Raw genomic sequence first — 12,205 nt, forward strand, 5'->3', positions numbered from 1 at the left:
AAACTCAATAATGGGATTATAAAGGCATTTAAACTAAGTAATAAGGCTTTTCTAGGCATGAGTGACTGTAAATGATCTTTTCTTGACAATGGATGGCTTTCGCTCCATGTTTCCCGAGGCAAACAATCAATTACAATCTGTTTTAATCAAAAAATGTAAAAACAATTCAAAATAAATTCAATAATGGGATTATAAAGGCATTTAAACCGAGAAATAAGGCTTTTCTAGGCATGAGTGACTATAAATGATCTTTTCTTGAAAATGGATGGCTTTCGCTCCATGTTTCCCGAGGCAAACAATCAATTACAATCTGTTTTAATCAAAAAATGTAAAAACAATTTAAAATAAATTCAATAATGGGATTATAAAGGCATTTAAACCGAGTAATAAGGCTTTTCTAGGCATGAGTGACTATAAATGAACTTTTCTTGACTATGGATGGTTTTCGCTCCATGTTTCCTGAGGTAAACAATAAATTACAATCTGTTTTAGTCAAAAAATGTATAAAAATTTCAAAATAAATTCAATAATGGGATTATAAAGGCATTTAAACCGAGTAATAAGGCTTTTCTAGGCAAGAGTGACTATATATGATCTTTTCTTGACAATGGATGGCTTTCGCTCCATGTTTCCCACGGTAAACAATCAATTACAATCTCTTTTAATCAAAAAATATAAAAACAATTCAAAATAAATTCAATAATGGGATTATAAAGGCATTTAAACCGAGTAATAAGGCTTTTCTAGGCATGAGTGACTATAAATGATCTTTTCTTGACAATGGATGGCTTTCCCTCCATGTTTCCTGAGGCAAACAATCAATTACAATATGTTTTAATCAAAAAATGTAAAAACAATTCAAAATAAATTCAATAATGGGATTATAAAGGCATTTAAACCGAGAAATAAGTCTTTTTCTAGGCATGAGTGACTATAAATGATCTTTTCTTGAAAATGGATGGCTTTCGCTCCATGTTTCCCGAGGCACACAATCAATTACAATCTGTTTTAATCAAAAAATGTAAAAACAATTCAAAATAAATTCAATAATGGGATTATAAAGGCATTTAAACCGAGTAATAAGGCTTATCTAGGCATGAGTGACTATAAATGATCTTTTCTTGACAATGGATGGCTTTCGCTCCATATTTCCCGAGGCAAACAATCAATTACAATCTGTTTTAATCAAAAAAATGTAAAAACAATTCAAAATAAACTCAATAATGGGATTATAAAGGCATTTAAACTAAGTAATAAGGCTTTTCTAGGCATGAGTGACTGTAAATGATCTTTTCTTGACAATGGATGGCTTTCGCTCCATGTTTCCCGAGGCAAACAATCAATTACAATCTGTTTTAATCAAAAAATGTAAAAACAATTCAAAATAAATTCAATAATGGGATTTAAAAAGCATTTAAACCGAGTAATAAGGCTTTTTTAGGCATAAGTGACTATAAATGATCTATTATTGACAATGGATGGGTTTTGCTCCATGTTTCCCGAGGCAAACAAACAATTACAATATGTTTTAATCAAAAAATGTAAAAAAAATTCAAAATAAATTCAATAATGGGATTATAAAGGCATTTAAACCGAGAAATAAGGCTTTTCTAGGCATGAGTGACTATAAATGATCTTTTCTTGAAAATGGATGGCTTTCGCTCCATGTTTCCCGAGGCAAACAATCAATTACAATCTGTTTTAATCAAAAAATGTAAAAACAATTTAAAATAAATTCAATAATGGGATTATAAAGGCATTTAAACCGAGTAATAAGGCTTTTCTAGGCATGAGTGACTATAAATGATCTTTTCTTGACAATGGATGGCTTTCGCTCCATATTTCCCAAGGAAAACAATCAATTACAATCTGTTTTAATCAAAAAATGTAAAAACAATTCAAAATAAACTCAATAATGGGATTATAAAGGCATTTAAACTAAGTAATAAGGCTTTTCTAGGCATGAGTGACTGTAAATGATCTTTTCTTGACAATGGATGGCTTTCGCTCCATGTTTCCCGAGGCAAACAATCAATTACAATCTGTTTTAATCAAAAAATGTAAAAACAATTCAAAATAAATTCAATAATGGGATTATAAAGGCATTTAAACCGAGTAATAAGGCTTATCTAGGCATGAGTGACTATAAATGATCTTTTCTTGACAATGGATGGCTTTCGCTCCATATTTCCCGAGGCAAACAATCAATTACAATCTGTTTTAATCAAAAAATGTAAAAACAATTCAAAATAAACTCAATAATGGGATTATAAAGGCATTTAAACTAAGTAATAAGGCTTTTCAAGGCATGAGTGACTGTAAATGATCTTTTCTTGACAATGGATGGCTTTCGCTCCATGTTTCCCGAGGCAAACAATCAATTACAATCTGTTTTAATCAAAAAATGTAAAAACAATTCAAAATAAATTCAATAATGGGATTTAAAAAGCATTTAAACCGAGTAATAAGGCTTTTTTAGGCATAAGTGACTATAAATGATCTATTCTTGACAATGGATGGGTTTTGCTCCATGTTTACCGAGGGAAACAATCAATTACAATATGTTTTAATCAAAAAATGTAAAAAAAATTCAAAATAAATTCAATAATGGGATTATAAAGGCATTTAAACCGAGTAATAAGGCTTTTCTAGGCATGAGTGACTATAAATGATCTTTTCTTGACAATGGATGGCTTTCGCTCCATGTTTCCCAAGGGAAACAATCTGTTTTAATCAAAAAATTTAAAAACAATTCAAAATAAATTCAATAATGGGATTATAAAGGCATTTAAATCGAGTAATAAGGCTTATCTAGGCATGAGTGACTATAAATGATCTTTTCTTGACAATGGATGGCTTTCGCTCCATATTGCCCGAGGCAAACAATCAATTACAATCTGTTTTAATCAAAAAATGTAAAAACAATTCAAAATAAACTCAATAATGGGATTATAAAGGCATTTAAACTAAGTAATAAGGCTTTTCTAGGCATGAGTGACTGTAAATGATCTTTTCCTGACAGTCGATGGCTTTCGCTCCGTGTTTCCCGAGGCAAACAATCAATTACAATCTGTTTTAATCAAAAAATGTAAAAACAATTCAAAATAAATTCAATAATGGGATTTAAAAAGCATTTAAATCGAGTAATAAGGCTTTTTTAGGCATAAGTGACTATAAATGATCTATTCTTGACAATGGATGGGTTTTGCTCCATGTTTACCGAGGCAAACAATCAATTACAATATGTTTTAATCAAAAAATGTTAACAAAATTCAAAATAAATTCAATAATGGGATTATAAAGGCATTTAAACCGAGTAATAAGGCTTTTCTAGGCATGAGTGGCTATAAATGATCTTTTCTTGACAATGGATGGCTTTCGCTCCATGTTTCCCACGGCAAACAATCAATTACAATCTGTTTTAATCAAAAAATATAAAAACAATTCAAAATAAATTCAATAATGGGATTATAAAGGGATTTAAACCGAGTAATAAGGCTTTGCTAGGCATAAGTGACTATAAATGAACTTTTCTTGACTATGGATGGTTTTCGCTCCATGTTTCCTGAGGTAAACAATAAATTACAATCTGTTTTAGTCAAAAAATGTATAAAAATTTCAAAATAAATTCAATAATGGGATTATAAAGGCATTTAAACCGAGTAATAAGGCTTTTCTAGGCAAGAGTGACTATATATGATCTTTTCTTGACAATGGATGGCTTTCGCTCCATGTTTCCCACGGTAAACAATCAATTACAATCTCTTTTAATCAAAAAATATAAAAACAATTCAAAATAAATTCAATAATGGGATTATAAAGGCATTTAAACCGAGTAATAAGGCTTTTCTAGGCATGAGTGGCTATAAATGATCTATTCTTGACAATGGATGGGTTTTGCTCCATGTTTACCGAGGGAAACAATCAATTACAATATGTTTTATTCAAAAAATGTAAAAAAAATTCAAAATAAATTCAATAATGGGATTATAAAGGCATTTAAACCGAGTAATAAGGCTTTTCTAGGCATGAGTGACTATAAATGATCTTTTCTTGACAATGGATGGCTTTCGCTCCATGTTTCCCAAGGCAAACAATCAATTACAATCTGTTTTAATCAAAAAATGTAAAAACAATTCAAAATAAATTCAATAATGGGATTATAAAGGCATTTAAACCGAGTAATAAGGCTTATCTAGGCATGAGTGGCTATAAATGATCTTTTCTTGACAATGGATGGCTTTCGCTCCATATTTCCAGAGGCAAACAATCAATTACAATCTGTTTTAATCAAAAAATGTAAAAACAATTCAAAATAAACTCAATAATGGGATTATAAAGGCATTTAAACTAAGTAATAAGGCTTTTCTAGGCATGGGTGAATGTAAATGATCGTTTCTTGACAATGGATGGCTTTCGCTCCATGTTTCCCGAGGCAAACAATCAATTACAATCTGTTTTAATCAAAAAATGTAAAAACAATTCAAAATAAATTCAATAATTGGATTTAAAAAGCATTTAAACCGAGTAATAAGGCTTTTTCAGGCATAGGTGACTATAAATGATCTATTCTTGACAATGGATGGGTTTTTCTCCATGTTTACCGAGGGAAACAATCAATGACAATATGTTTTAATCAAAAAATGTAAAAAAAATTCAAAATAAATTCAATAATGGGATTATAAAGGCATTTAAACCGAGTAATAAGGCTTTTCTAGGCATGAGTGACTATAAATGATCTTTTCTTGACAATGGATGGCTTTCGCTCCATCTTTCCCACGGCAAACAATCAATTACAATCTGTTTTAATCAAAAAATATAAAAACAATTCAAAATAAATTCAATAATGGGATTATAAAGGCATTTCAACAGAGTAATAAGGCTTTTCTAGGCATGAGTGACTATAAATGATCTTTTCTTGACAATGGATGGCTTTCGCTCCATGTTTCCCGAGGCAAACAATCAAATACAATCTGTTTTAATAAAAAAATGTAAAAACAATTCAAAATAAATTCAATAATGGGATTATAAAGGCATTTAAACCGAGTAATAAGGCTTATCTAGGCATGAGTGACTATAAATGATCTTTTCTTGACAATGGATGGCTTTCGCTCCATATTTCCCGAGGCAAACAATCAATTACAATCTGTTTTAATCAAAAAATGTAAAAACAATTCAAAATAAATTCAATAATGGGATTATAAAGGCATTTAAACTAAGTAATAAGGCTTTTCTAGGCATGAGTGACTGTAAATGATCTTTTCTTGACAATGGATGCCTTTCGCTCCATGTTTCCCGAGGCAAACAATCAATTACAATCTGTTTTAATCAAAAAATGTAAAAACAATTCAAAATAAATTCAATAATGGGATTATAAAGGCATTTAAACCGAGTAATAAGGCTTTGCTAGGCATAAGTGACTATAAATGAACTTTTCTTGACTATGGATGGCTTTCACTCCATGTTTCCCGAGGCAAACAATCAATTACAATCTGTTTTAATCAAAAAATGTAAAAAAAATTCAAAATAAATTCAATAATGGGATTATAAAAGCATTTAAACCGAGTAATAAGGCTTTTCTAGGCATGAGTGACTATAAATGATCTATTCTTGACAATGGATGGGTTTTGCTCCATGTTTCCCGAGGCAAACAATCAATTACAATATGTTTTAATCAAAAAATGTAAAAAAAAATTCAAAATAAATTCAATAATGGGATTATAAAGGCATTTAAACCGAGTAATAAGGCTTTGCTAGGCATAAGTGACTATAAATGAACTTTACTTGACTATGGATGGCTTTCGCTCCATGTTTCCCGAGGTAAACAATCAATTACAATCTGTTTTAATCAAAAAAAGTAAAAAAATTTCAAAATAAATTCAATAATGGGATTATAAAAACATTTAAACCGAGTAATAAGGCTTTTCTAGGCATGAGTGACTATAAATGATCTTTTCTTGACAATGGATGGTTTTCGCTCCATGTTTCCCGAGGCAAACAATCAATTACAATCTGTTTTAATCAAAAAATGTAAAAACAATTCAAAATAAATTCAATAATGGGATTATAAAGGCATTTAAACCGAGTAATAAGGCTTTTCTAGGCATGAGTGGCTATAAATGATCTTTTCTTGACAATGGATGGCTTTCGCTCCATGTTTCTCGAGGCAAACAATCAATTACAATCTGTTGTAATCAAAAAATGTAAAAAAAATTCAAAATAAATTCAATAATGAGATTATAAAGGCATTTAAACCGAGTAATGAGGCTTTTCTAGGCATGAGTGACTATAAATGATCTTTTCTTGACAATGGATGGTTTTCGCTCCATGTTTCCCGAGGCAAACAATCAATTACAATCTGTTTTAATCAAAAAATGTAAAAACAATTCAAAATAAATTCAATAATGGGATTATCAAGGCATTTAAACCGAGTAATAAGGCTTATCTAGGCATGAGTGACTATAAATGATCTTTTCTTGACAATGGATGGCTTTCGCTCCATGTTTCCCGAGGCAAACAATCAATTACAATCTGTTTTAATCAAAAAATGTAAAAAAAATTCAAAATAAATTCAATAATGGGATTATAAAAGCATTTAAACCGAGTAATAAGGCTTTTCTAGGCATGAGTGACTATAAATGATCTATTCTTGACAATGGATGGGTTTTGCTCCATGTTTCCCGAGGCAAACAATCAATTACAATATGTTTTAATCAAAAAATGTAAAAAAAATTCAAAATAAATTCAATAATGGGATTATAAAGGCATTTAAACCGAGTAATAAGGCTTTGCTAGGCATAAGTGACTATAAATGAACTTTTCTTGACTATGGATGGCTTTTGCTCCATGTTTCCCGAGGTAAACAATCAATTACAATCTGTTTTAATCAAAAAAAGTAAAAAAATTTCAAAATAAATTCAATAATGGGATTATAAAAACATTTAAACCGAGTAATAAGGCTTTTCTAGGCATGAGTGACTATAAATGATCTTTTCTTGACAATGGATGGTTTTCGCTCCATGTTTCTCGAGGCAAACAATCAATTACAATCTGTTTTAATCAAAAAATGTAAAAATAATTCAAAATAAATTCAATAATGGGATTATAAAGGCATTTAAACCGAGTAATAAGGCTTTTCTAGGCATGAGTGGCTATAAATGATCTTTTCTTGACAATGGATGGCTTTCGCTCCATGTTTCCCGAGGCAAACAATCAATTACAATCTGTTGTAATCAAAAAATGTAAAAAAAATTCAAAATAAATTCAATAATGGGATTATAAAGGCATTTAAACCGAGTAATAAGGCTTTTCTAGGCATGAGTGACTATAAATGATCTTTTCTTGACAATGGATGGTTTTCGCTCCATGTTTCCCGAGGCAAACAATCAATTACAATCTGTTTTAATCAAAAAATGTAAAAAAAATTCAAAATAAATTCAATAATGGGATTATAAAGGCATTTAAACCGAGTAATAAGGCTTATCTAGGCATGAGTGACTATAAATGATCTTTTCTTGACAATGGATGGCTTTCGCTCCATATTTCCCGAGGCAAACAATGAATTACAATCTGTTTTAATCAAAAAATGTAAAAACAATTCAAAATAAATTCAATAATGGGATTATAAAGGCATTTAAACCGAGTAATAAGGCTTATCTAGGCATGAGTGACTATAAATGATCTTTTCTTGACAATGGATGGCTTTCGCTCCATATTTCCCGAGGCAAACAATCAATTACAATCTGTTTTAATCAAAAAATGTAAAAACAATTCAAAATAAATTCAATAATGGGATTATAAAGGCATTTAAACCGAGTAATAAGGCTTATCTAGGCATGAGTGACTATAAATGATCTTTTCTTGACAATGGATGGCTTTCGCTCCATATTTCCCGAGGCAAACAATGAATTACAATCTGTTTTAATCAAAAAATGTAAAAACAATTCAAAATAAATTCAATAATGGGATTATAAAGGCATTTAAACCGAGTAATAAGGCTTTTCTAGGCATGAGTGACTATAAATGATCTTTTCTTGACAATGGATGGTTTTCGCTCCATGTTTCCCGAGGCAAACAATCAATTACAATCTGTTTTAATCAAAAAATGTAAAAACAATTCAAAATAAATTCAATAATGGGATTATAAAGGCATTTAAACCGAGTAATAAGGCTTTTCTAAGCATGAGTGACTACAAATGATTTTTTCTTCACTATGGATGGCTTTCGCTCCATATTTCCCGAGGCAAACAATCAATTACAATCTGTTTTAATCAAAAAATGTAAAAACAATTCAAAATAAATTCAATAATGGGATTATAAAGGCATTTAAACTAAGTAATAAGGCTTTTCTAGGCATGAGTGACTATAGATGATCTTTTCTTGACAATGGATGGCTTTCGCTCCATGTTTCCCGAGGCAAACAATCAATTACAATCTGTTTTAATCAAAAAATGTAAAAAAAATTCAAAATAAATTCAATAATGGGATTATAAAAGCATTTAAACCGAGTAATAAGGCTTTTCTAGGCATGAGTGACTATAAATGATCTTTTCTTGACTATGGATGGCTTTCGCTCCATGTTTCCCGAGGCAAACAATCAATTACAATCTGTTTTAATCAAAAAATGTAAAAAAAATTCAAAATAAATTCAATAATGGGATTATAAAAGCATTTAAACCGAGTAATAAGGCTTTTCTAGGCATGAGTGACTATAAATGATCTATTCTTGACAATGGATGGGTTTTGCTCCATGTTTCCCGAGGCAAACAATCAATTACAATATGTTTTAATCAAAAAATGTAAAAAAAAATTCAAAATAAATTCAATAATGGGATTATAAAGGCATTTAAACCGAGTAATAAGGCTTTGCTAGGCATAAGTGACTATAAATGAACTTTTCTTGACTATGGATGGCTTTCGCTCCATGTTTCCCGAGGTAAACAATCAATTACACTCTGTTTTAATCAAAAAAAGTAAAAAAATTTCAAAATAAATTCAATAATGGGATTATAAAAACATTTAAACCGAGTAATAAGGCTTTTCTAGGCATGAGTGACTATAAATGATCTTTTCTTGACAATGGATGGTTTTCGCTCCATGTTTCCCGAGGCAAACAATCAATTACAATCTGTTTTAATCAAAAAATGTAAAAACAATTCAAAATAAATTCAATAATGGGATTATAAAGGCATTTAAACCGAGTAATAAGGCTTTTCTAGGCATGAGTGGCTATAAATGATCTTTTCTTGACAATGGATGGCTTTCGCTCCATGTTTCCCGAGGCAAACAATCAATTACAATCTGTTGTAATCAAAAAATGTAAAAAAAATTCAAAATAAATTCAATAATGGGATTATAAAGGCATTTAAACCGAGTAATAAGGCTTTTCTAGGCATGAGTGACTATAAATGATCTTTTCTTGACAATGGATGGTTTTCGCTCCATGTTTCCCGAGGCAAACAATCAATTACAATCTGTTTTAATCAAAAAATGTAAAAACAATTCAAAATAAATTCAATAATGGGATTATAAAGGCATTTAAACCGAGTAATAAGGCTTATCTAGGCATGAGTGACTATAAATGATCTTTTCTTGACAATGGATGGCTTTCGCTCCATATTTCCCGAGGCAAACAATCAATTACAATCTGTTTTAATCAAAAAATGTAAAAACAATTCAAAATAAATTCAATAATGGGATTATAAAGGCATTTAAACCGAGTAATAAGGCTTTTCTAGGCATGAGTGACTATAAATGATCTTTTCTTGACAATGGATGGTTTTCGCTCCATGTTTCCCGAGGCAAACAATCAATTACAATCTGTTTTAATCAAAAAATGTAAAAATAATTCAAAATAAATTCAATAATGGGTTTATAAAGGCATTTAAACCGAGTAATAATGCTTTTCTAAGCATGAGTGACTACAAATGATTTTTTCTTCACTATGGATGGCTTTCGCTCCATATTTCCCGAGGCAAACAATCAATTACAATCTGTTTTAATCAAAAAATGTAAAAACAATTCAAAATAAATTCAATAATGGGATTATAAAGGCATTTAAACTAAGTAATAAGGCTTTTCTAGGCATGAGTGACTATAAATGATCTTTTCTTGACAATGGATGGCTTTCGCTCCATGTTTCCCGAGGCAAACAATCAATTACAATCTGTTTTAATCAAAAAATGTAAAAACAATTCAAAATAAATTCAATAATGGGATTATAAAGGCATTTAAACCGAGTAATAAGGCTTTTCTAGGCATGAGTGACTATAAATGATCTTTTCTGGACAATGGATGGTTTTCACTCCATGTTTCCCGAGGCAAACAATCAATTACAATCTGTTTTAATTAAAAAATCTAAAAACAATTCAAAATACATTCAATAATGGGATTATAAAGGCATTTAAACCGAGTAATAAGGCTTTGCTAGGCATAAGTGACTATAAATGAACTTTTCTTGACAATGGGTGGCTTTCGCTCCAAGTTTCCCGAGGCAAACAATCAATTACAATATGTTTTAATCAAAAAATGTAAAAAAATTCAAAATAAATTTGATAATGGGATTATAAAGGCATTTAAACCGAGTAATAAGGTTTTCTAGGCATGAGTGACTATAAACGATCTTTTCTTGACAATGGATGGCTTTAGCTCCAAGTTTCCCAAGGCAAACAATCAATTACAATCTGTTTTAATCAGAAAATGTAAAAACAATTCAAAATAAATTTGATAATGGGATTATAAAGGCATTTAAACCGAGTAATAAGGCTTTTCTAGGCATGAGTGACTATAAATGAACTTTTCTTGACTATGGACGGCTTTCACTCCACGTTTCCCGAGGCAAACAATCAATTAGAATCTGTTTTAATCAAAAAATGTAAAAAGATTCAAATTAAATTCAATTATGGGATTATAAAAGCATTTAAAACGAGTATTAAGGCTTTTCTAGGCATGAGTGACTATAAATGAACTTTTCTTGACGATGGATGGCTTTCGCTCCATGTTTCCCAAGGCAAACAATCAATTACAATCTGTTTTAATCAAAAAATATAACAACAATTCAAAATAACTTCAACAATCGGATTATAAAGGCATTTAAACCGAGTAATAAGGCTTTTCTAGGCATGAGTGACTATAAATGATCTTTTCTTGACAATGGATGGCTTTCGCTCCATGTTTCCCACGGCAAACAATCAATTACAATCTGTTTTAATCAAAAAATATATAAACAATTCAAAATAAATTCAATAACGGGATTATAAAGGCATTTAAACCGAGTAATAAGGCTTTGCTAGGCATAAGTGACTATAAATGAACTTTTCTTGACTATGGATGGCTTTCGTTCCATGTTTCCCGAGGTAAACAATCAATTACAATCTGTTTTAATCAAAAAATGTAAAAAAAATTCAAAATAAATTCAATAATGGGATTATAAAGGCATTTAAACCGAGTAATAAGGCTTTTCTAGGCATGAGTGACTATAAATGAACTTTTCTTGACTATGGATGGCTTTCGCTCCATATTTCCCGAGGCAAACAATCAATTACAATCTGTTTTAATCAAAAAATGTAAAAACAATTCAAAATAAACTCAATAATGGGATTATAAAGGCATTTAAACTAAGTAATAAGGCTTTTCTAGGCATGAGTGACTGTAAATGATCTTTTCTTGACAATGGATGGCTTTCGCTCCATGTTTCCCGAGGCAAGCAATCAATTACAATCTGTTTTAATCAAAAAATGTAAAAACAATTCAAAATAAATTCAATAATTGGATTTAAAAAGCATTTAAACCGAGTAATAAGGCTTTTTTAGGCATAAGTGACTATAAATGATCTATTCTTGACAATGGATGGGTTTTGCTCCATGTTTACCGAGGGAAACAATCAATTACAATATGTTTTAATCAAAAAATGTAAAAAAAATTCAAAATAAATTCAATAATGGGATTATAAAGGCATTTAAACCGAGTAATAAGGCTTTGCTAGGCATAAGTGACTATAAATGAACTTTTCTTGACAATGGGTGGCTTTCGCTCCATGTTTCCCGAGGCAAACAACCAATTACAATCTGTTTTAATCAAAAAATGTAAAAAAAATTCAAAATAAATTCAATAATGGGATTATAAAGGCATTTAAACCGAGTAATAAGGCTTTTCTAGGCATGAGTTACTATAAATGATCTTTTCTTGACAATGGATGGGTTTCGCT

Source organism: Theobroma cacao, chromosome 7 (genome assembly GCF_053813885.1).
Source record: "Theobroma cacao isolate CCN51 chromosome 7, ASM5381388v1, whole genome shotgun sequence".
In the NCBI taxonomy this organism is placed as follows: Eukaryota; Viridiplantae; Streptophyta; class Magnoliopsida; order Malvales; family Malvaceae; genus Theobroma; species Theobroma cacao.